The sequence below is a fragment of the Haliotis rubra genome, unplaced genomic scaffold (assembly GCF_003918875.1).
Source record: "Haliotis rubra isolate DU_JTF1 unplaced genomic scaffold, ASM391887v1 Scf1613, whole genome shotgun sequence".
Taxonomy (NCBI): Eukaryota; Metazoa; Mollusca; class Gastropoda; order Lepetellida; family Haliotidae; genus Haliotis; species Haliotis rubra.
In genome coordinates, this window is record NW_025765574.1 from 67816 (window position 1) to 93313 (window position 25498).

The following is a 25498-nucleotide window of genomic DNA, read 5'->3' on the forward strand; positions in this document are numbered from 1 at the left end:
GTAAATATACATGGAACAAGGAGATCTATTCTGAGAAAAATTGCTGAAATGTTGATCGTCTTCTAAAATGTTACAAAACAAATAAAAAAAAATACAATCCAAATAAAAACTATAAAATTGCCATATAAATATTATTGCAATGAACTAAATCTCAATATTGATTTTAAACGTATTATATTTATATCTAAATTAATATGGTGTTTAATAAATGAAATACTTTTTTTATAATTTTCTAAACCTCGGAAAAGATGTCATATTTCACGAACTTGAAAAATACGTCATTCATAGTATTTGTTGTTTTTTTATTTTTCCTAAAGGTTCTTTCGCAATATATGTTTGTTCTGTTTATTTTCATATCACTTATCGGGGCTGTTTGGGAGCACATACATCAAAATTGTTAATAGTACAAATAATAGAAATGTAAATCCAATAAGCGGCCTTGGTCATGATTCTCATGGTATAGGCAGCAAAGATGATTAATAGCTAACAACAGAAGCTGGTATTTATATCTTCTGTCACGCTTCTCTATAACACCAACTGCAATCGTTTCAAGCCATATACAAAACCTTCGGTCTCTTTGATGTGGATTTGTAGTATATGATCTTTACACTCTCTGAGCAAAGCGAAACACCGCACAATGACCAACACAACAGGGTAATGATGGTGTCTATATGCTTGATCATGAGTAAAACGCCTGTTCTCGTTTTGCCATCGTTTAATATCAATTTGAAAAGACCTTTCCCATGGCATATTCACAGCAGAGCCTCTTAAGGACATTTTGTATACATATTAACTGTTCTGCTATTATATTAGGTTGATACACCTGAGGGTGGCAAGTATATCATTTACTGAGCTTCGTACTTAATAATCTCACAAACATGTATATTCACTGGCCTCAAGGTTACTAAGAGCACAGTTGGGTGCGTGGAATGTTGAAATCACAATAGATTTACTTGAAAACAAACCCACCGTTCCTTGACTCATAAGACGACAAATCTCCTTTTCATCTGAGCTCTGGATATTTTCAATCAACCCCGTATTTATTACTTCTACGCCCAATGATATATGGACAAAATTCCCGACATATCTTCTACTGAAAATGGTTAGAATTAAATTATGTCTTAAATGACTTAACTGTTCTACCTAATGTTGATTTATTTAACAAATATTGTTCAGTACCGTGCAATAGACAAACGGCGGGTATATTGCAAGGTTGTAAATCAAAATGGGCTATGGTGGCTTCTACTGAATTGTTCTTTTTTAAAACCAGTAATTATTACAAATGTATCTTCACAACATGCCGTCTTTAACGCATACTTAGGATAAAAACATACTGTACAACGGACTCCGCATTTGTAGAGATTTTTATCAGTATGGAAAAGTGTTTTTGTCACTTTTATAAAATATATCTTCAGCTTCAAATATAAAATATTGCGTTTGTATAACGTGACATGTTATATCATCGACGTCCTTTGGAATTACGTTGAAGATGAAGAAGTAATCAGTCAATGACTATAGACACAGAGATAAATAAGGTCGTCCATTTTAAACTGGAAAAATTATGTCGAAGAAATTATCGGACTGGGATTAACCGCAAATATCAATGGCATAATATAAATATTAATATTTTCAATTATTACATTATCGTATTAACTACAAATAGCCCTGAAATCTTTCGCAGGGAGCCACTGACATAAAACACATATGCCATAAGAACACATAGCTAATAAGATATATTTTTCTTTTGTATTGATATAGTTAATAAGTGTTGGTTAAATGCAATAGGAACATATATTATTCATCCAAGGATATATTTATAATTGTTAAATTACTAAGAAGGCCATAATTGACAAGCTTGTATACCATTGAACATCGTGTCAGACTTAATGTAATCTACTCGGGAATTTCACGTGCTTTCCATTAATACTTTTGGAGAAAACTAGAAAACGTCAACATTTCCTAAAACAATGATTCTGACCCAAACACGAAGAGATTGTGACAGGGTATTAATATTGGCTGTATACGAAAGTCCATCTCAATCGCTCGTGAAGAAAAAAATCATAAACGCAAATACATCATAAATAGAACATTTGTCTCTTTCTTTTGAAAGTAATTGATTATCACATCTCATTTTCAGCGGCAGCGTCATACACGAAAATGTCAACTATATGAGTTAAACAAGAAATGAATGACAAATATAACCATTGCTTGATCAGATAAATCACATTGAAATGATAACTGTTTAAATGTACTTCATCAAAAACACACTGCACCTGATTAAGAAGCTGAATGAAATATAGAGATTATACTATACCACATGATGTCATGATAAAAACAGGTTAATAACCTTTAAATGTTGACCCTTCATCATCCGTGTCATCTGAGTCTTCATTAGGGTATGTGCTGCTGGATATACTGTCTTTTCTGTGAGCCATTTCTGGACATGGCCGCTTAACCACTCCAGGAATATCAGCAAGAATGTCTGTGATTAGGAACGAAGGTCTTTGGTAGGATTGTGCCGTGGATACAGTTGATGATTTTTCTGTTGTTTCTACAGCACGAAGTGACTGAGGTAGGTACTGGCCCTCAAACACACTTGAGGAAGAGTCTCTTGTGCAACGCTCTCTGTTGTGGGTATATTGGTGGATGGGGAACACTGGTTTAGCTGGATAAGTGTCTTCAGATGAACAGACAGAACTAGAATCCGAATGATAGTGCCTCATGGTACCAGAATCAGTTCCAGGAATATGTTCCTCGTGGGTCTGTTTAACTGCCTTTTTTGTAGCCTTCATCAGTCTCTGGATGCACAAAGTCTGGTTTATGGTCATCTCTGCTGGAATTATGGGTGACGGGTTCGACCTCGGAATCTATGTCTGATACAGGGCTTCCTGGAACCCTTCGCTCTCCAGTAAAAGAAGCATCAGACAACGGAGTGGATGATCGTCCCGTCACTTGTGCCATTGTAACAGCTAGTAAACGCTTCCTAATCCAAATGGTGAATCCGTTTTTCGAATAAAAAATGTTGAATAGTCGCCCGGAAAAACTGACAATTCTCACACTGACATGACGGAAAAAAAATCCCAATTAAATTAATTCTAGGATCAAGACTGAAATTAAATACTTTTAAATAGTTCTTGAATTTCGAATCATCCAATGAAACAGAAACTAATTATTAAGTCAAATGAACATCACTTTACGAGAAAATGATAGCTTCATATCGTCTGCGGCGATAGCCTGTCGCGTGCCTTGCCGTCGACCGTGTGGTCCGAATAACGATGTGGCTATCACTTTTAATGGAATTTAAATCTCAAACGACTGAACCAGTCTAGGAGATGGCATTGTCGCGGGACACAAATGCTGGGACAATGGCATAACAGAGGGCTTGTAACATGTCCCTCTTGTGAGCACTCAAACATATGCTACTCGCTTCAATGATCGTCGATGGATCAGTTCTATTCTGTGCGATTACCTCCACCGTCTTTTGACTAGCAAATTGAACGGATCGTTCCTGCATGTTGATTTGAGCTTGCTAGGAGAAGGAAGGGGGTACCAGCACGGCTGAATGCTCGGTGAACGGATTTAAGACTTGTAATGCCCTGAAAGGTCCTCGCAGGGCGGGGCTAGGACCTCCTTAACTCATTGCCGCATTCACGTCTGCCGCTGATAATATTTCCCGCGCTCTCATCGTTAGGAGACGAGAAAGTTTGTAAAGAGAATGGCGTTTATATTGGATATGGTTTGGCACAGGGGACAAGAGGGCAATTATTTCATAGATATCTGTAATTACCTCCACGTTTTCATTTCTTTAGATTTGTAGAAATTTCCCGCCATTTCCATGGAGGCAGACGACAACGATGAAGAGATATTAACTGATGACTCGTTGATTGTAGACAAAAAGATCGTCGGACAATACTGGCAAAATGAGTTGATAATTGGTAGATTTGACAAGAAATTTAATAACTTACGATCAAATGGAGGCCTATTTCTGTCTGAGCTTTGGAGATTTCTATTGAATTACAGGATCTTTAATTGCCTCCCTTTGCCGTACTATCTCAAAACGAGCCCACAATTCCATGCTTGTGCACGCGCAGGTGTTCTTCTTTGTCACTCTAGTTTTAAACTCAAATGTTGGTATCTGTGTCTGAACGGTGTTAAATTAAACTTATGCAAATTAGATATGTACTCATGTCATTGAAAGTAAAGCTTAAATCTGTAATTTATTTTGCGAAATATATTTCTAGTATATATCATGACTTGTGTAAGGCATAAAAGTCTTTTCATGAACTCTGAAATGTATTACGTATTTTTCGAGGCTGTTAGTCGGATTAACTGTTCTGTACTGAAATTTTAAAATTTTGGAAACATAGATTAGTAAAATGTATTACGTGAACAGGCGGCGAGCACAGTACATGTGGTTTATGAATATGTGATAAAAGGTTATGATGTTAACACATGCATCTAAATGTCTTATTTAAGCTTATAGAATGTTAAATCTTCATCTTGTTAAACACCCCCACCTTACTATCCCAAGGTGCATGTATCACAACTTTGGAAAAGTTATTAGATTTTTATAAGTATTGAATTAAGAGATAAACATTGAAATGGCTGGCTTTAAATGCTGGATTGATTTCAGTTTGTTTTCAGCACTGGCATGTGCCAGACGGTTGAAACTGAACACATTAATTACAAGTCATTCAATTCTTATTCAGATTCTTGTAGGGCTACGGAATCAGTATTGTCAATTTCTGTTGTTTATTCCATTGCAATCCGTAAATTCTCAACTCTAGACAAGACGACAATCGGTTGGTAGTATGACAAACGTAACATGCAATCCACCAGGTTACCTAACCTGACCAACCAATCCCCTTTGTAGGCTCTCACAACAGGCACACACAATACATTGATACGAATCTGTGTTAACTCTGAATGAGTATTACGTCAGTGTTGAGTGTTCCGGTGTCCCCGTGATTTTGATTTTCATAAGAGAAGTCTAAACTTAATTTAATGGCTAAATCTAATCTGTAAACGTTTGCTTTTTGAATCAGCGCCAGTGTAAGCGACGGCGTGTAATGATGCGCATGTTATTAACCACCTTAAAATTTGCAAGTCGTCATAAAAAGACTACAATGTTGCATACTGCGGCGAAAAACAACATTGACTCGAAATATTCACAATAGAGAGCTCCGTACACATGGAATACGTGTTTTTCATCAGGTCATTATCAATCAGAAGTCTATTTACAAAGTAATCATTTTCTTTTCTATTTTCTAAGAAAAATCCCTTGCGAGTTGAAATTCCACAAAATCATAATCCGACACATAGCAGACGTATATGGTCACCGCAAGAAATATACCACATCCGTACTTACATGGAAGACGGAAATACAAAACCCACAGAAACTGATTATGATAGACACATCATTTGAAGTATTACGATATGCATGTTACAATGTTCATAGAAAGTGACTATAATCGTTGGTTGTATTGAGTTATGTTCACGTAAATACACGTAAAACATAAACGTAATATTCATAAACATTGGGCAAAATCATCGGGTAACTTTTGGAATGATAAATACATAAATGGTCATGTTCAAAAATTAAATACAATATTCATATTAAAAACATTAATCAGACACGTTATTTGAAATTTTAAAACATTCTTGTTCATGTCAATTACATGAAAAACACTGTTCACCATTTGAAGTATAGCGACATGCATGTTCACATCTAATACAGAATAGGGGCGGTGGGGTAGTCTAGTGGTTAAAGCGTTGGCTCGTCAAGCCGAAAACCCGGGTTCGAATCCCCACATGGGTACAATGTGTGAAGCCCATTTCTGGTGTCCCCCGCCGTGATGTTGCTGGAATATTGCTAAAAGCGGCGTAAACCCAAACTCAGTCAGGCAGTCTAATACAGAATACAAATGTTCGCAGAAACAGAATACAATCTTCCCATTTTTGGAAGTATTATGACATGTAACTTCACGTCTCGTACATAAATACAATATATTGACATCATATAGACGCGCCATATACATTGTTAAACATATTTGTTCATATTAATTACATAAAAACACTGCTCACCAATTGAATTATTAAGGCACGTTTCTTCATATTTAATACACAAATACAATATTTAGAGGAACAGAAAAAAATACCCATGTCGTTTAATGTATTAAATCATGCACATTCATTTTCAGTACATGCACGATTGTAATGTTCAGAGAAAACATAAGATATTAAGACATGAATGTTCATATGTAATACAAAAACAAGAAACTCACAGACTGACTGACTGACTGAGTTTGGTTTTACGCCTCTTTTAGCAATATTCCAGCAACATCACGGCGGGGAACACCAGAAATGGGCTTCACACATTGTACCCATGTGGGGATTCGAACCCGGGTCTTCGGCGTGACGAGCCAACGCTTTAACCACTAGGCTACCCGACCGCCCCAGAAATTCAGAGAAACAGTGGTACAGAGGCAACACATATGAAGTATAAAGATATGTATGTTCGCATCTCAAACACAAATGGCGTTAAGACACTAGTCAAATATCCACGACAGAAAGCAGTCGTTATTAGCCGCATACCTCTGTAATTGGCTAAGCGCGTAAAGGGCAGTCTCGTCCTGCCGTGTTATTGACATCTATTGGGCATTATCGCCCACTTGAGATCAAACAAATTAAGGAAATTGCTGTTTGACTGGCCGGTGTCAAGAAAATATGCGAAATTAAAAGCTCTTTGAGCGTATTAATACGTTATGAGATGGCTTGATCAAGGCGCAATGTTAAATCAAGGGTAAAGATCCGCGACTGCGGTGGTTGCTTGGCAACGTATTTTTGTGAGGAATTTGATGCAGTGTAGTGTGAATATTTCACTGTGAACATTTGCTGATGCCCGGGTGCAGTCCTCACATGACAATGAAGAATCATTCCGGGCGAGATGAGACATCATACAGTTATATGAAACCACTGATTTCTAAAAACATTCTGTTTATCATCACTGTGAGTTATGTTTAGTCTAGAGAATTCTCTTGAACACTTTAAAGAGGCTCTTACAAAACTCCATTCGTTTTCATTAGGAATAAACAGCTATGCTAATTCGATTCGAAAATGATAACCATTAAATAACTGCAATTTTCGTTAAATGTGACTACAACGCATGCGTGTCGATATTCTTTTTCCATTTTTGTTTCTTTACAAACTTATCAGAAAGTATACATTTAAAAATGTCCTTAAAGAGACACAATAATTCAAGTTCTGTGGTGACCGCACTTGTGGGGGAATTATTTTCAAAGGAATTCTGAATATCCAATATGTAAATCTAGGTGACTAATGTTACCTTAAATGTGTGTATCGATGTGAAAGTATTTTCGCAGCCATTTGCTGACAACCCATGAGTCATCAAGTCTGGTACCATGAAGATCTGGGTGAGAATCTTCAGTAACCCATGCTTGTCGTAAAAGGCGACTAACGGGATCGGGGGATCAGATTCACTTAATTGGTTGACACGTGTCATCGTATCCCCATTGCGTAGATCGATGCTCATGATGTCAGTCACTGGGTTGTGTTGTCCAGACTGGATAATTTACCTACTTTAACCAACACATGTGAGGCCAGACCAACACATAGGCGGCTAGGCATCGGTTCTAACTCAGAATTCCTGCTCGGATCAAAACAAGATGCGGAAGACACCATTTCAAGGACCTAAATTTACGAATTTGTAGATGATTAAGAAAGTAACGAAAAAACGTAATAAAGTAAGTAATGTCTATATCATGATTAGGATTTGTTGGAGAGTTACAACGACGTTCGATGACATACGGCGTCCACTATAATGACACAATAACAGTATCGTCAGATTCGACTGTGTGTCTTCAAGCGACGTCACAACCGTGGCGTCATCTACACGTGGAACAAATATGACGTCATTGTTTAAGAATAATTGCAATACTGCTTTATTGATTTCGGTTGGTTATTCATAATTATATATTTCCGCTGAAGCCAATAACTACAAATGATTTGTGCATAATGTCAGGATACAAATATGTTAATTATTTGTTTCAATTCTATAATTCATTATTAATGGCTGTCTTATGTTAGGGATTTTTTAAGGATAAATGCAAATTTTGGTCCCCGAATTTTTCCAATTTATGGTTCTGGGAGGCTTTCTTACACTGTTTGCAAATGTGTTCACGTGGGTTTCAAGTAGCTCTTTGTCTTTCGTGATGAGGAACACTCATGTTTCATGCCCTGAGCTATCATGACATTAGATGCGGATGTACATGTTATAGTTTTATTTCAATAATCCTCTGCAAGCTTTCTTTTGCGATATATTTCCGTGTAAATAATTCAAACGGTTCTTTAAAGTGAAAGTTGTTGATATAATGTTTACTTGTTCTGAGCATAACCAGTTCAAAAGAAACACAGGTTCGAAAATTCAGCATTATACACACAAAAATAAATAGTGAAATATTGTTTGACATCCACGATTCTCATTGTATGCTAACTACCTTAAATGTCCCTCCGTATTTCTTCAGAGGGGCACAAACGATTGAGTGACCAGGAAGTATGTTTTCTTCGTTTGTTTGTTTGTTGTTGTTTTTTGTGTGTTTTGTTTGTTTGTTTTTGGGGGTTTTTTTGTTTTGTTTTTTTTTTTTGTTTTTTTTTGGGGGATTTTTTTTTGTTTTGTTTTGGTTTTGTTTGGGGGTTGGTTTTGTGGGTTTTTTGTTTTTTGCGGGTTTTGTTTTTGTGTGTTCTTTTTGTTTTGTTTTTGTTTGTTTTGTTTTTTTCGGGGTGTGTGGTGTAAATAGAATTTACGCCTTCTGCCAGATGAGAACTGGGACTGGATTCTCCTTGTAAGGCCAGCCCCATGGAACCGGTACGGTTGCGCACATGTGACATTTTGTTCTGTCTTTGTCGTGACGGAAAGTTACATTTAGAAGTATTAAATGCCTCGCTGCGTTGTTTAGTAACACATCGTGCTGGCAACACGTCATCAGACGGCGTAATGTGAATGCGGTGTATCTCTCGCTCAGATGATCATTGTCTAATTTCCGAAAGAAGAATAACGGAAATGGTTCTTTTGCAACCAGGTTGAATTGACAAACGGATGATGGAAACTACATTTACGTCAACGCAAAATCGGTAAAAAAACAAAACTTTCCTTTTGAAGAGATTAAATACAATTTTAATGAAACGTGTAATTCTGACGAGGTATATGTTCGCCACTTTGTAATATTTCAGTTGAAGCTGAGACATCAATATTATTTAAACAGGTATCACACGAGTGACTTATGAATCTCGCTGCTTCCTTTGTTGTTTATAATAAAATATTGGGTGTGTATTTCAGGTGTAAAGTTGTGTTTTGTATCTTCTGTTTGTCAGGAAATAAACTTTGCTGATCTTCTGTTTCTGTCCACTTCACTGCGTGACCTGAAAGGTTGTGTAAGCGGCAGTTGAAACGTCGTAAAGGCATGATTCAGCTGTGTAACAAATCAAGGAATTTGTACCTAATTCACCTAAGTGTTTACTTTGTAACGGGGAAATAGTCGATTTGGAGCTAACAGTAAGCTAACCAGATTCTATGGACGTTAATTATCTTTTTTGATGCCAGAGAATTCTAGGTGGATTCGCAACAGATGTATTACAATACCAGGTTTGTTCTGTGTTTCTGTCCAAACCAGAGCTACATGGACAAAAGCTTGAGAATTGATCAATTTAGAAAATACTCCCTTCGTAGAAGGGAAAGTGAGTTATCAACGGGTGATTATGTTGAGGTAGACGTGCATTGAGCCCAGATGGTTGTCCCTGCATAATAGCTTCACATGAACCATGTCGGATTAAAGACGCTTGAAGAGATTTCCAATGGCGTTAATTCAATTTCTAAAATTGACACCAGGGCATGTTAAATATCCAGGTAGCGATTGTTGTATTTTCGCTGTGTGAATTAAACACAGAGAAACGGCAGTCGATAACAAAAGGCAAACTTGGAAGTGTCCGAAACCAGATTTCTTCGTATTAAGCCGAGAGGATTCCGTACGATACACGATTTCGTTGTGACAAGTCCTCCTGGGGTATTGTCCCCAGGGCGCTTATTACAGATCTTGTTTGCCGGGGGGTCAGAAGACGGCAAGTGCGGACCATTGTCAACGCCCAGAGGCTTTCACTGCCGAATTGACTTCTAGTTAAAATTAATAGACTGAAGAATAAGCGACGAACTGGATGACTTTTCTCTCTTGTCATCCCCTATAGAGTATCTCTGAAGGAGGTATTATTGCCCTCCGTGGAGCTCGGCTACCCCTTCGGGGGTTTTGTGACGGTAGTGAATACCAGGCTTCACTAATATCTGTTACAAGCCCGTAATGACAATACCGGGGTTGCGTTTAGAGCAAAATATTACGGTTTTGAGGAGATTGTGAATTTATTTTTGAATTTTACCAGTCGGGACCAAGGGCAGGTGTTGTCAATATCGCGAGGAGATTGACAGTAGTTGTTGATGTAAGGGTCAGTGTTGACCCACAGGTCATGTTCTTTCTTGTTTAATCATGGGTTTATCTTGTCGGCTACTGCAGCGTTCTGGGGCTGTCCTGACAATCTTCATCGGAGTTCTAATTGGTGTATAAAAAACATATTCAGATTAGTTGCTTTAAATTTCCGATGCAGTAATATAGAACATATACGGTAAAATACATGTATTGAGAAATGAAATTCGATTGCGTCGTTATTCGTCAAAGATAAAGTATCATTGAGACGTCCAGTCGCTTCGTTAGATTTGGATACAACACTGGCATCTTCAGTTATCACAACTATTATGTCTGTCTAATTATGGAACACACCCTATCTGACCAAAGCGTCGTTCCGTCGTTCAGATTCGAATGAGACGGTGCTTCGTGCAGCAATACGAACAAGGGTCAACTTTACTCATGGTGATGATGATAGTGATGTATTTTCAAAACTAAAATGTTTCTGTCGTATTTTAGCTAGAATGTTACACCGAAAAACATTATCTCACTAAATCTCTTTATGAATGTATGTCGATATTTACGCATGCAGAAACAAACCATTGTATGAAATTACACGTTAAAACCTTTATTTTCGCATTTGAAAATACCATGTACGAGATCACAGCTTGGAAAAAATACTAAAACCATTTCTGTTAAGATGCCCGATGCATTTCCCATTTCCAACTTGTACCAAGTGTTCCCGAACATTTAAGGTAAACAGTTGACTACGTGTAGCTGCTGCATATGTCTTTGACGGTTGCCACGGTGGGGCAGAATACGCTCACCTTTCAGCGAAGGTATCATCACTATTTGATGGTGATTCATAAACACATGCTCATGATATTGTCGGAATTGTACAGTTGACTTAGCACTTGGATGCAGCGACATAATCGATATTTTGGGTGATCAAGCTTGCTACTTAAACGGGTCGTTGCTCATAATATCAGCCACCTGTTTCGCTTATGTTCATGCGACCGTTATACAACTATAGTGTTTTTGTCATGAGACATAACACAATGTCCACTCTTTTAGTACTTCCATACTGATGAAGATTAACCTCTGGTAAAATCATTACATTTATATTGATCACACGGCAAGTTATGTTTGTCGGTCCTTTTGTCAATTCCACAATGAAAGAAGATGCTTCCGTGTAATTAATGCGATGGACATAGGAATTAATTAATCTTTATTTCTCAAATGGCATATACATTAAAAAAATACATTATTGTATCGAATCAACAATTACAACAAAAAAAGAAATATATCTTCGTTTCACCTTTTGGGGTACTGGTGGTGAATTTGGTAAATCATATTTACGTACGACTTCACCCAAAAACGTAATGCAGTTGGGAAATTAAGACAACTCATGACAGGTGTGACCCGTGAAGATCCGGGATAGAATAGGTCTTCAGCAACCCATATATGCTTGCTACAAAAGGCGACTATGCTTGTCGTAAGAGGCGCCTAACGGGATCGGATGGTCAGGATCGCTGACTTGGTTGACACATGGCATCGGATCCCAATTGCGCAGATCGATGCTCATGATGTTGATCACTGGATTGTCTGGTCCAGACTCGATTATTTACAGACCGCCGCCATATAGCTGGAATATTGCTGAGTGCGGCGTAAATCTAAATTCACTCACTCACTCATGACAGGGGTGGGGGGTGGTATGTTGGGGTGGGTTTTGTGGTGTTTTCTACCAACTATGACGAAGGTTAACATGTACTTCCCCTCTCCCTCGGAGTGGATCAAGTGTATGTTGTACTAGGATTACGGACTCCGGTCTAGTGGGCGTTTGTTACATACAACAGATTTTAGTCACTTTCGATTTGCATTATATAACCATATATGTATTTAAGCACTGCCTCTGTTTCAAAGATCTGCCTTTTAGTGAGTGGTCCTTGCACCGCAGCAAATAGTGCCAATTGTTTAATCAGAATGGAAACTACTGTTCTGAAACTGTACAAAGCCGCGTCATATCAAGGTAGAATAGTGTGTACACTCTACCTTTAAAGGAACAGCTTTAACGTAATCAGGAAATATTCTTCTTTGGTCATCTGCAATGGAATTGGATGTTTTCTTTTGTTAAACTCATGGCGTGAGGAATTTTTCCCATAGATGCTTATTATACTACTCTGAACTGACTATCGTCCAACTATTCAAATGAACGGTTTCTCTGATTGTATCGTTATGCCTGGATGCTTGTTGCTGCTGCATCAAGTAGATTAAAGTCTCTCTTCACCCCAATGTGTGATTACATGATTCAATGAACCCTGGCTTCTGATCCTAGCACAGTGGTAAAATCTGTACGAATAGCTGATAATTCGTGGGGACACCAGGTGTTCACGAAAGGCAATAAATAGCACGAGATGTTCTCCCAGTATCACCCGTGAAGATCCGGGTTAGAACTGATCTTCAGTAACCCATGCTTGTCGTAAGAGGCGACTAACGGAATCAGCTCGCTGACTTGGTTGATACATGTCTCGTATCGGAGTTTGTGATATTTTTACAGCAACCAGTTTGAAAACTGTACAAATGAGGTTTCGTTTCCAGATCATCATCAAACTATCTAGTGCTTAAGGACATGATTCCAGCAACCTGAGCTGGGTGTAAAGAGTTATACAGCATGTACTGCAATAGATTGGGTGGTCCTACTTGGGGACTTCGTAGCCCAACGGGATGACTCCCAATCATGCGAACCACTTCAGCAACCCATGCTTGTCGTAAGAGGCGTCTAACGGGATCAGGTGGTCAGGACTCGCTGACTTGGTTGACACATGTCTCGTATCCGGATTGCGTAGATCAGTGTTCACGCTGTTGATCACTGGATCGTCGTAGATCAACGTGATCATTGCCGTGAAGATTCGGGTTAGAATTGATCTCCAGTAACCTATGCTTGTCGTAAGAGGTGACTAACGGGATCGGGTGGTCAGGCTCGCTGACTTGGTTGACACATCACAATTGCTTAGAACGGTGTTCATGCTGTTGATCACTGGATTGCCTGGTCCAGACTATTGTCAGTGCGGCGTAAAATTAAACTCACTCATTACAACAGGAAGTGCCAATGAGTGAGGTGCAAAATGTGCATCCTGCTTCATGTGGACATAGACGAGGCATGGGTAGTTCGTTTAGGGAAAGGTCGACACTTGTCTTGCTTCTTTCACATAATAATACTATATAATTTATACATGCACAGCAATCACACCTACTGATGTTAACAGCACCCAGAATTTTTAAAACAGATATGTTAACGTTCACGATTCATCAACTTCAAAACAAAAAGCTATTTTTCAAAACTCCATAACTAAAGCACTTGACTAAGCCAATCGGGTGCTCTTTAAAACAGTTTAGCCAACGCATCTCTACGTGGCGCTGCCCTATCTCAGAAGTCGATTGGCTTATAACGGACCCTTAGAATCATTTATACCTTCCATCAATTTTCTAACCTTTATAAAAATATATCACATCGCAGCGACCACGGTCAATAGTGTCTGATGTCGGAGGCAAACTATTTGACGAAAAAAAACAACCCTTATTGTTCCCTACGGTTGAAGTCTCTCATCGGAAAGAGCTTTTATCCCGTATCAGAACCTGCGAGCATCAGCGACTGTGCACAAAAGCCTTAAAGTACTGATCGCAGCGTTCACAATGGCACGTCAACGGAGCAACACTTCATCCTGGGCGCGCTGGTCGTGTTGCTAATTGATGTCAGAGGCAGAGAATTATGCGAGTTAGTGAGTCAGAAAGGAGAATCTCAACCTGAAGAACTGTTGAGCTAGTTTTCCCGATGATTTGAGAGTATATGCGGAGGAAATTGTTTGATTTCACGATGTTTGAGTCGCAAGGAGAGATGGCTCGCGCTCAAATGGCTGTTTTCAGAGCCAGCCGATGAAACCAGTGCATCTCTGGTCAAGCGCATGTAAAGAAACATTACCGGAACAATGGCACTTGCCAAGCTAGTTTCCGAAAAGTTATTTTCCGTAAAATGTATTTATGATAATATTTGCGCTCAGTTAACCCTCATACGAGTTCCCTTGACCACAGATGGGTGAAAATGTTATACACAGCCAAGATGGCTTCACATAAAGGCAAGTGGCGTAAAACAGATTAAGGTTTTTTTCTTGTTTGTTTTGGCTCTGACATCTTTTTATTGATTCAATATTGATCTGAACTGACAACACATTGTTTTCATGTGTGTTTTGATAGACATAAGTGAATATTTACTGACATGCTATTATGCAATGATTAATTAGAAGTGATGTGCTTGTCAATAAAATGCTCGGATTTGATAAGATCGAGCACAGCTTTGATAATAACAATAAATATGTAAATCTAACATGAATAAAATACCTAACGGCAAATTAATAAACTAATTAACAGAAATAATTGCATAAAAGGTAAGCATAATGTAAACAATTAAGGGACGAGAAACTAAAGCTAAGAAATAGAATGTGTGAAGATGGGTGAATAAAATCAGTAACTGAGCAAAATATATAACAAATTATAACAAGAGTTCGGGGATATAAGGCAGTGACTATAAATATGATTGCAGCAAACAAAATATTGATAATACATAACTACATACGTTGTTAATGATTTGATACAAGTCAAGATATAAATTGAAAAATAAATACAAAGAAAAAAGTGCTTGTTTACTATGGTGGCTAGCACAGTGTATTCGTCTATACAGTCTAACTACCCAGCCTGTCTCAATAGTGAAAGGAACGCCGCCACAAATATGTACGTTATTGCTCCAAACGCACGGTATTGACTACTTAATGCACCCCACACATCTTCTGTACTTTGGCTCAGGTTAGGAGGGGCGGGTCAATTATGTACTGAGAGAACAAATTTCACACGGATTGATAAAGTACAGAACAGAAAGGAGGGCTATTTTAAATGGAAATTGATATAGCGTTCACTACACGTGGTGTTAGGTCTCATTTAATACCTCGCTTGTTCATTTCATATCAATATGGCGGCACATAATGGCGTCTTACAGGGGAGATAATTTCTAATTGCCAAAAGAAGAGGACCGCGTTACAACAACGACAAAGGGGTGTTGAAAAGAGACACAAATTTATTGAGTTGCGTACAATGACTCCTTTTGGGGAAGTGGTCATTCGAACTGAACAGCCCAGGTGATATGTTCGTATGAAAGGATTAGCTATTTAACGAGCCCTGTCACGACTGGGAGGCTGTGCGGTGTCACTCGGTGCAAGACGCGGTCTTTACACGGGGAGAAAATGTGTGGACAAAAAGACAACAAAAAATCCCTACCCCCCGCTTCGTTTAGGCTCGTCACTGGGTCACACGACTACGGCAATTTCATGCAAAGTTTATCAGAAAGAAACCTGAGGTCAAGACTTAGAGATAAGCTCTTGCACTCGAGATTTGGCTTCACTCCGGAGGGAGCGTTCAGTGCAGAAAACCAGATTATTAGATTTATATTATTTTCGTGTTATAAAGGATCACACTTGATTAGGTACAGACTGTAATGCTGTTCTGAAATATAGCAATACGAGGACCCTACCGGTTGATTGACACAAGTTTAAGATTATCTTTTCTGTTGGCATTCCGAGTTGGTGAACACACCCAATTTATGTTAACATTAAATGTTTACAGTTGGTAAGAAGGAATCAATATCGGATAAGTCTTGTTTATGCCTGTGCATCCTGTTGCCTGAAGAGAAGTTGAGACATGACTTTATCCGTTTTTATATACCTTTTTATTGTTGTTTTTATCTACTTTACATTTTATATGATATATTGAGGTGTATCTTAGTATTTCTAATCTTGTTTGTTGAATTATTTTTTGCGACCAAACTCACTCACTCACTCTTTTTTGCGACAGATTGCAAGCATGGGTTTGATAAAATGATGGCCAGAAACACTTTTACCACCCACGTCACTGATGGTTTGAATCTGAAATTGAATACACTCGAATGTGATTATATCAACTGTACATTCTAAAGTCTCTTTCACGGAACATAGAACAATTAACATGAGTAAACACAGTATAAACAATGATTATGTGTGTCTGAAATTAATAGCATACAGACCTATCGTTAAAAGTACAAAATGACGAAATGTGATGACACAAATCTATGTACCTCGTACTCCACTCAATACAATGGAGAATTATACACTGCTACAGTCGCAATATGAATTACAGACTTTACATTAAACATACCCCTCGGCCGCTATACGTTCTTATTGTATGATGTTTTAAGCGAAATGTTCTTGATTGCAAAACCTTAACCTTTCAACGTATATTCCGTTCATATACTACTGGAATAAAGTAACTGTGCATTATTTGATTTTGTGCTATTTTTTAATGCAAAAAGATAATAACATGATTTGTGGTGTTTTCCTTAATCATTGTTTAACTGTTGACAGGTTAATATCGAAATCTGTATGATTTGACACTAGGCAAATGTGTACTTGTCAAAGAATCAATAAAGCACCGAGTTAGAAAGCCACACTTATCTTTGTCTTAAAAGTCGAAAATGTACAAATAGAATATTCCGAAGATTAAAAGATTATTACAAAGAATTAGGTGAACTTTGATCTTGTGTTGTACTCTGAAAGGTCACTAGAGAGTCCATGATCTAGTTCCACATATTGCCCTCAGCGCTGGACTAGCTACAATCTCTGTGGCCAGGCTCGCTGACTTGGTTAATAATTGAATCCCAACTGCCTAGATCGATGTTCATGATGTTGATCACTGGATTGTCTGGTCTAGACACTATTAATTACAGAACACCACCATACAGCTGGAATATTGCTGAACGATAACCAAGCTATAATTTTAGATTACTTTGGTGTTACAACTAGTTCTATACATGCCAACGCCTTTGGGTCTCAACAATTAATATTCCAGATTTATCAACTTTATGTGGGCGAAAAGCTTGGGTGATGCAAGTTTTTATTCGTTTTCCACTTTGGCGAAACCCACAACTCCAACCATGGTAATTACAAACCTAGAAACCTAACCGAAGCGAACCTGGATTCATACTCACTTTCATGGGTTTCTGGTGCCACTTACATATCGTAACCAAGCTGTCTGACCACACAGAAAGCGTGTTGATTTACCCACAACCAGAATACATCGAAGCACACCAGACCAGCGACCCGCGTACACGATGGAGTAATTGACGTTTCAGGAACACATTTGCAAGGATGTATGGCAATGATGAGAGCTTACTCCAAATCTCAACCCAACCGATGTGAGTTTAAAGTAAATCATACCGTGCTTCTTTTCCCACTGCTAACATGTTTACACAAAGCAGCAACATTAGTCTCTGTGAAGAGGGGTAACAACCTGTTAGGTGGGGTATCATTGCAGAGGTCTGTTTAGGGGTAACACCCGACACCATAATAGGGTTTCCAGATTTTTCTGGAATGACGTGTTTATAATATAAATAAGCCCTTCCCTTCCCTTCCACCCACCCAGCTAGAGTACCTAATGACGTTTCCTTGGGTGATGGACGAACACGCCCTTGCCTAACTCGGACAAGACACAGGTCAATGCGGACAGTGGTCAGGCTAGTCATACTGCCCACCCGTGCGGAGTCAGGCAACTAATGCATAGCTTTGTGTGGATTGGTCAGTTTGGCATGAAACCACGTGGGAATTAACACTACACTGACGGTCATCCAACAATGACCTCTGGAACAGAAATTTATACAAACACAAGCAAAGAAGGCAATTAATTCTGCAAACGCACAAACATGTACAATGGTGACAGGCGTTTGTCGTGATAGTTCAATGTTGATCATCAAAGGCAACGTTAAATAAGACCGACATCCCCCTATAACGGATATCTTATCATTGATTAGGAATATAAAACGTCAATCTGAAAGAATGCCATATTTTTAATATTCTCAGAAACAGATTCCGGTCTCTGTAGAGGTCAAACTCAGTGGTGACACAACGTGTCCGCACAGCAGGGGAAATAGCTCGATGGTCATGATAAGTATTTTTAAGTTCTTGAACATACAACTTCGTGAAAAAAATACTGTCGGAATTCTAGACAAAAACACCCCTTGAATGTTAAAAATAGACGGAATGCTATTTAAATAACGAGTAACTTCTGACCTACTACCGTGTGAATGAAGTGTTGTCGATCACAATGATTATTATCGACAGTGTTACAGGATAAAAACTCGAACGAACGAATCCACGATTCACATTATAGGTTTTGTAAAACATCTGATCCGCAAGATAATAATTCAAGTCAAATCAAGCCAACGTCGACTGGAGGACATACTATATCTGAGTCAAAATAACAGACTTTGTCAACACTGCTCCCATGTAGCACTACATGAGATCTGTGGTGAGAAATGCGCGCACGGTCTTTACACATGAGAGAGATAGACGGACACCAGTCATTGGTTTAGATAGGGTGCAATACCACACTGCCCAAGCTCTGGGGCTTGCATACCTGCACGTCTGCCTTTTCAGTTTAAAATATTCCATCATGTCCATGAGGTCACATTATCTCCTAAAATGTCATGGCTATGGCTGTCATGCCATACAGATCATTTACCTTGATGAACGTCATCAGTCTTGAAGCACCAGTTATAATACCTAATGGTGATCCAGGAACGTCATCAGTCTTGAAGCACCAGCTATAATACCTAATGGTGATCAAGAAACGTCATCATCCTTGAAGCACCAGTTATCATACCTAATGGTGATCTAGGAACGTCATCAGTCTTGAAGCTCCAGTTATCATACCTAATGGTGATCCAGGAACGCCATCAGCCTTGAAGCTCCAGTTATAATACCTAATGGTGATCCAGGAACGTCATCAGTCTTGAAGCTCCAGTTATAATACCTAATGGTGATCCAGGAACGTCATCAGCCTTGAAGCACCAGTTATAATACCTAATGGTGATCCAAGAACGCCATGAGCCTTGTAGCTCCAGTTATAATACCTAATGGTGATCCAGGAACGTCATCAGCCTTGAAGCTCCAGTTATCATACCTAATGGTGATCCAGGAACGTCATCAGTCTTGAAGCTCCAGTTATAATACCTAATGGTGATCCAGGAACGTCATCAGCCTTGAAGCACCAGTTATAATACCTAATGGTGATCCAAGAACGCCATGAGCCTTGTAGCTCCAGTTATAATACCTAATGGTGATCAAGGAATGTCATCAGCCTTGAAGCTCCAGGTATAATACCTAATGGTGATCAAGGAATGTCATCAGCCTTGAAGCTCCAGTTATAATACCTAATGGTGATCAAGGAACGTCATCAGTCTTGAAGCTCCAGTTATAATACCTAATGGTGATCAAGGAATGTCATCAGCCTTGAAGCTCCAGTTATAATACCTAATGGTGATCCAGGAACGTCATCAGTCTTGAAGCTGCAGTTATAATCCCTAATGGTGATCAAGGAATGTCATCAGCCTTGAAGCTCCAGTTGTGATACCTAATGGTGATCCGGATCGTCATCAGCCTTGAAGCTCCAGTTATAATACCTAATGGTGATCCAGGAACGTCATCAGTCTTGAAGCTCCAGTTATAATACCTAATGGTGATCCAGGAACGTCATTAGCCTTGAAGCACCAGTTATAATACCTAATGGTGATCCAAGAACGCCATGAGCCTTGTAGCTCCAGTTATAATACCTAATGGTGATCAAGGAATGTCATCAGCCTTGAAGCTCCAGTTATAATACCTAATGGTGATCCAGGAACGTCATCAGCCTTGAAGCACCAGTTATAATACCTAATGGCGATCCAAGAACGCCATGAGCCTTGTAGCTCCAGTTATAATACCTAATGGTGATCAAGGAATGTCATCAGCCTTGAAGCTCCAGTTATCATACCTAATGGTGATCCAGGAACGTCATCAGTCTTGAAGCTCCAGTTATAATACCTAATGGTGATCCAGGAACGTCATCAGCCTTGAAGCACCAGTTATAATACCTAATGGTGATCCAAGAACGCCATGAGCCTTGTAGCTCCAGTTATAATACCTAATGGTGATCAAGGAATGTCATCAGCCTTGAAGTTCCAGTTATAATACCTAATGGTGATCAAGGAATGTCATCAGCCTTGAAGCTCCAGTTATAATACCTAATGGTGATCCAGGAACGTCATCAGTCTTGAAGCTCCACTTATTATACCTAATGGTGATCAAGGAATGTCATCAGCCTTGAAGCTCCAGTTATAATACCTAATGGTGATCCAGGAACGTCATCAGTCTTGAACCTGCAGTTATAATCCCTAATGGTGATCAAGGAATGTCATCAGCCTTGAAGCTCCAGTTGTGATACCTAATGGTGATCCAGGATCGTCATCAGCCTTGAAGCTCCAGTTATAATACCTAATGGTGATCCAGGAACGTCATTAGCCTTGTAGCTCCAGTTATAATACCTAATGGTGATCAAGGAATGTCATCAGCCTTGAAGCTCCAGGTATAATACCTAATGGTGATCAAGGAATGTCATCAGCCTTGAAGCTCCAGTTATAATACCTAATGGTGATCCAGGAATGTCATCAGTCTTGAAGCTCCAGTTATAATACCTAATGGTGATCAAGGAATGTCATCAGCCTTGAAGCTCCAGTTATAATACCTAATGGTGATCCAGGAACGTCATCAGTCTTGAAGCTGCAGTTATAATCCCTAATGGTGATTAAGGAATGTCATCAGCCTTGAAGCTCCAGTTGTGATACCTAATGGTGATCCGGATCGTCATCAGCCTTGAAGCTCCAGTTATAATACCTAATGGTGATCCAGGAACGTCATCAGTCTTGAAGCTCCAGTTATAATACCTAATGGTGATCCAGGAACGTCATTAGCCTTGAAGCACCAGTTATAATACCTAATGGTGATCCAAGAACGCCATGAGCCTTGTAGCTCCAGTTATAATACCTAATGGTGATCAAGGAATGTCATCAGCCTTGAAGCTCAGTTATAATACCTAATGGTGATCCAGGAACGTCATCAGCCTTGAAGCACCAGTTATAATACCTAATGGCGATCCAAGAACGCCATGAGCCTTGTATAGCTCCAGTTATAATACCTAATGGTGATCAAGGAATGTCATCAGCCTTGAAGCTCAGTTATCATACCCTAATGGTGATCCAGGAACGTCATCAGTCTTGAAGCTCCAGTTATAATACCTAATGGTGATCCAGGAACGTCATCAGCCTTGAAGCACCAGTTATAATACCTAATGGTGATCCAAGAACGCCATGAGCCTTGTAGCTCAGTTATAATACCTAATGGTGATCAAGGAATGTCATCAGCCTTGAAGTTCCAGTTATAATACCTAATGGTGATCAAGGAATGTCATCAGCCTTGAAGCTCCAGTTATAATACCTAATGGTGATCCAGGAACGTCATCAGTCTTGAAGCTCCAGTTATTATACCTAATGGTGATCAAGGAATGTCATCAGCCTTGAAGCTCCAGTTATAATACCTAATGGTGATCCAGGAACGTCATCAGTCTTGAAGCTGCAGTTATAATCCCTAATGGTGATCAAGGAATGTCATCAGCCTTGAAGCTCCAGTTGTGATACCTAATGGTGATCCAGGATCGTCATCAGCCTTGAAGCTCCAGTTATAATACCTAATGGTGATCCAGGAACGTCATCAGTCTTGAAGCTCCAGTTATAATACCTAATGGTGATCCAGGAACGTCATTAGCCTTGAAGCACCAGTTATAATACCTAATGGTGATCCAAGAACGCCATGAGCCTTGTAGCTCCAGTTATAATACCTAATGGTGATCACGGAATGTCATCAGCCTTGAAGCTCCAGTTATAATACCTAATGGTGATCCAGGAACGTCATCAGTCTTGAAGCTCCAGTTATAATACCTAATGGTGATCAAGGAATGTCATCAGCCTTGAAGCTCCAGTTATAATACCTAATGGTGATCCAGGAACGTCATCAGTCTTGAAGCTGCAGTTATAATCCCTAATGGTGATCAAGGAATGTCATCAGCCTTGAAGCTCCAGTTGTGATACCTAATGGTGATCCAGGATCGTCATCAGCCTTGAAGCTCCAGTTATCATACCTCATGGTGATCCAGGAACGTCATCAGTCTTGAAGCTCCAGTTATAATACCTAATGGTGATCAAGGAATGTCATCAGCCTTGAAGCTCCAGTTATAATACCTAATGGTGATCCAGGAACGTCATCAGTCTTGAAGCTCCAGTTATAATCCCTAATGGTGATCAAGGAATGTCATCAGCCTTGAAGCTCCAGTTGTGATACCTAAAGGTGATCCAGGATCGTCATCAGCCTTGAAGCTCCAGTTATAATACCTAATGGTGATCCAGGAACGTCATCAGTCTTGAAGCTCCAGTTATAATACCTAATGGTGATCCAGGAACGTCATTAGCCTTGAAGCACCAGTTATAATACCTAATGGTGATCCAAGAACGCCATGAGCCTTGTAGCTCCAGTTATAATACCTAATGGTGATCAAGGAATGTCATCAGTCTTGAAGCTCCAGTTATAATACCTAATGGTGATCCAGGAACGTCATCAGCCTTGAAGCACCAGTTATAATACCTAATGGCGATCCAAGAACGCCATGAGCCTTGTAGCTCCAGTTATAATACCTAATGGTGATCAAGGAATGTCATCAGCCTTGAAGCTCCAGTTATCATACCTAATGGTGATCCAGGAACGTCATCAGTCTTGAAGCTCCAGTTATAATACCTAATGGTGATCCAGGAACGTCATCAGCCTTGAAGCACCAGTTATAATACCTAATGGTGATCCAAGAACGCCATGAGCCTTGTAGCTCAGTTATAATACCTAATGGTGATCAGAGGAATGTCATCAGCCTTGAAGTTCCAGTTATAATACCTAATGGTGATCAAAGGAATGTCATCAGCCTTGAAGCTCCAGTTATAATACCTAATGGTGATCCAGGAACGTCATCAGTCTTGAAGCTCCAGTTATTATACCTAATGGTGATCAAGGAATGTCATCAGCCTTGAAGCTCCAGTTATAATACCTAATGGTGATCCAGGAACGTCATCAGTCTTGAAGCTGCAGTTATAATCCCTAATGGTGATCAAGGAATGTCATCAGCCTTGAAGATCCAGTTGTGATACCTAATGGTGATCCAGGATCGTCATCAGCCTTGAAGCTCCAGTTATAATACCTAATGGTGATCCAGGAACGTCATCAGTCTTGAAGCTCCAGTTATAATACCTAATGGTGATCCAGGAACGTCATTAGCCTTGAAGCACCAGTTATAATACCTAATGGTGATCCAAGAACGCCATGAGCCTTGTAGCTCCAGTTATAATACCTAATGGTGATCAAGGAATGTCATCAGCCTTGAAGCTCCAGTTATAATACCTAATGGTGATCCAGGAACGTCATCAGTCTTGAAGCTCCAGTTATAATACCTAATGGTGATCAAGGAATGTCATCAGCCTTGAAGCTCCAGTTATAATACCTAATGGTGATCCAAGAACGCCATGAGCCTTGTAGCTCCAGTTATAATACCTAATGGTGATCAAGGAATGTCATCAGCCTTGAAGCTCCAGTTATAATACCTAATGGTGATCCAGGAACGTCATCAGTCTTGAAGCTCCAGTTATAATACCTAATGGTGATCAAGGAATGTCATCAGCCTTGAAGCTCCAGTTATAATACCTAATGGTGATCCAGGAACGTCATCAGTCTTGAAGCTGCAGTTATAATCCCTAATGGTGATCAAGGAATGTCATCAGCCTTGAAGCTCCAGTTGTGATACCTAATGGTGATCCAGGATCGTCATCAGCCTTGAAGCTCCAGTTATCATACCTCATGGTGATCCAGGAACGTCATCAGTCTTGAAGCTCCAGTTATAATACCTAATGGTGATCAAGGAATGTCATCAGCCTTGAAGCTCCAGTTATAATACCTAATGGTGATCCAGGAACGTCATCAGTCTTGAAGCTCCAGTTATAATCCCTAATGGTGATCAAGGAATGTCATCAGCCTTGAAGCTCCAGTTGTGATACCTAAAGGTGATCCAGGATCGTCATCAGCCTTGAAGCTCCAGTTATAATACCTAATGGTGATCCAGGAACGTCATCAGTCTTGAAGCTCCAGTTATAATACCTAATGGTGATCCAGGAACGTCATTAGCCTTGAAGCACCAGTTATAATACCTAATGGTGATCCAAGAACGCCATGAGCCTTGTAGCTCCAGTTATAATACCTAATGGTGATCAAGGAATGTCATCAGCCTTGAAGCTCCAGTTATAATACCTAATGGTGATCCAGGAACGTCATCAGCCTTGAAGCACCAGTTATAATACCTAATGGCGATCCAAGAACGCCATGAGCCTTGTAGCTCAGTTATAATACCTAATGGTGATCAAGGAATGTCATCAGCCTTGAAGCTCCAGTTATCATACCTAATGGTGATCCAGGAACGTCATCAGTCTTGAAGCTCCAGTTATAATACCTAATGGTGATCCAGGAACGTCATCAGCCTTGAAGCACCAGTTATAATACCTAATGGTGATCCAAGAACGCCATGAGCCTTGTAGCTCCAGTTATAATACCTAATGGTGATCAAGGAATGTCATCAGCCTTGAAGTTCCAGTTATAATACCTAATGGTGATCAAGGAATGTCATCAGCCTTGAAGCTCCAGTTATAATACCCTAATGGTGATCCAGGAACGTCATCAGTCTTGAAGCTCCAGTTATTATACCTAATGGTGATCAAGGAATGTCATCAGCCTTGAAGCTCCAGTTATAATACCTAATGGTGATCCAGGAACGTCATCAGTCTTGAAGCTGCAGTTATAATACCTAATGGTGATCAAGGAATGTCATCAGCCTTGAAGCTCCAGTTGTGATACCTAATGGTGATCCAGGATCGTCATCAGCCTTGAAGCTCCAGTTATAATACCTAATGGTGATCCAGGAACGTCATCAGTCTTGAAGCTCCAGTTATAATACCTAATGGTGATCAAGGAATGTCATCAGCCTTGAAGCTCCAGTTATAA

The 25498-nt window shown here is 39.5% G+C and overlaps 1 protein-coding gene across 1 annotated transcript in view; it reads right to left on the minus strand.

Moving 5' to 3' along the window:
* The window catches only part of LOC124271587 (barH-like 1 homeobox protein), a 36024-nt gene that overhangs the window by 5371 nt on the left and 5155 nt on the right, over window positions 1-25498 (minus strand). The window lies entirely within an intron of this gene.